Source organism: Salvelinus sp. IW2-2015, unplaced genomic scaffold (genome assembly GCF_002910315.2).
Source record: "Salvelinus sp. IW2-2015 unplaced genomic scaffold, ASM291031v2 Un_scaffold4492, whole genome shotgun sequence".
Taxonomy (NCBI): Eukaryota; Metazoa; Chordata; class Actinopteri; order Salmoniformes; family Salmonidae; genus Salvelinus; species Salvelinus sp. IW2-2015.
Genome location: NW_019945762.1, coordinates 22,330 through 23,821, shown reverse-complemented (window position 1 = coordinate 23,821; position 1,492 = coordinate 22,330). Strand labels below are relative to the sequence as shown.

At 43.2% G+C, this 1,492-nt stretch overlaps 1 long non-coding RNA gene across 1 annotated transcript in view; it reads left to right on the top strand.

Annotated features, from left to right (window-relative positions):
* The first annotated feature begins 6 nt into the window (after positions 1-6).
* LOC139026343 (uncharacterized) overlaps positions 7-1,492 on the top strand; it is a 6,121-nt gene continuing 4,635 nt past the window's right edge. Inside the window, exons 1-2 of the long non-coding RNA XR_011478121.1 lie at positions 7-122; positions 521-1,466. This is a non-coding gene — a long non-coding RNA (uncharacterized lncRNA). The remainder of the gene's footprint in view (positions 123-520; positions 1,467-1,492) is intronic.

Here is a 1,492-nt window from a genome sequence, read left to right as displayed (position 1 = left end):
CCTGTGTGTTCAGTGTCCACTACCCGGCCTATTCTCTGAACGTGGCCTCCATGTACCTGAAACTGGGCCGTCTCTACCTGGGACTGGAGAGGAAGACCCAGGGAGTCAAGGCATTAAAGAAGGTAACGCCCTGTCATTCACCAGCGCATTCAGGAAGTACACACACACACACACACACACACACACACACACATTGATCAATTGAATCGGGTGTGTTACTGCAGAGATGGAATACCCAGGGTTTGCATTGCTGTAGCTCTCTGGCATAGTCAGATATCCCTGATCTAGGGTTCCCACTAGATGTCCAAGCTGAAAACTAAAAATTGGCTAAATCGTACAAATTTATGAAAAACTAAAAAATATTTTCCATAGTGTGGGTAAGGTTAGGTTTAAAATCTTTTTTTAATTTTTTTATATAATTTTTAGAAATAGGCAGGGTTTATGTCTTTGTATTTTGGTCAGATAGTGACGACCAACAAACGTTGATAGGTAACGTGTCACTTCCTGATTTCCTGTCCAGGCGATCGCCATCATGGAAGTGGCTCATGGGAAGGATCACCACTACGTAACAGAGGTCAAACAAGAGGTGGTGGAGCTGAAGTAAGGAGGAGGTGAAGAAGAAGGAGTGAGGAGGAGGAGGAGGAGAAGGAGAGGAGGAGAAGAAGTAGAAGAAGGAGTGAGGAGGAGGAGGAGGAGGAGTGAGGAGGAGAAGGAGTGAGGAGGAGGAGAAGGAGTGAGGAGGAGGAGGAGTGAGGAGAAGAAGAAGAAGGAGTAAGGAGGAGTGAGGAGGGCGAGAGCAATAGTTATTCTCCAAACCCTGGGTCAAAAAAAAAAAACTCTACTAAACTTAACAGCTGCACGGCATGCATCCTATACCTCTCTTTTTATGTGTTTCTCTCTCCGTCTCCGTCTCTGGTGATGTCAAATCAGTTTTTTTGTGTGTCATACAGGCAGGCCGTTAACCAGTCAGTGAAAGAGACAATGTGACCTCAGTATTTCTGTTCATCGTTTGTCTTAGACAGTACGTGATGAAGGTGTTTTTATGTACTGGGTAGCAGTATTGCTGTAAATGACAGTTGCCGTTTTTAGTTTTGTTATTGGCCTGGACTAGCCTCGTATCTGCCTAAAACTGTTATGAAAAGAGAACTCATGAATTTACAAATTATGTTTTGTATTAACCGATGACGTGTTTCTCTCCTCTCATACAAGGTAGCAAAGTGAGAGAACGATACCAAAAAAATAAATCATAATTGTTAAGAGTATGTCCGAACTTAAATCATTTGCGTTTGACTTACAACACAGTCCGTGTTGAACAATTTTTGTCCTTTTGCCTGTTTTATAAAATCAGAAGTGTTGCATGTCTTCTCTCACTCATATACTGTCTTTGTACCGACCTGTAGGGAAGCAGGGTTGTAGTCTTTGTACCGACCTGTAGGGAAGCAGGGTTGTAGTCTTTGTACCGACCTGTAGGGAAGCAGGGTTGTAGTCTTTA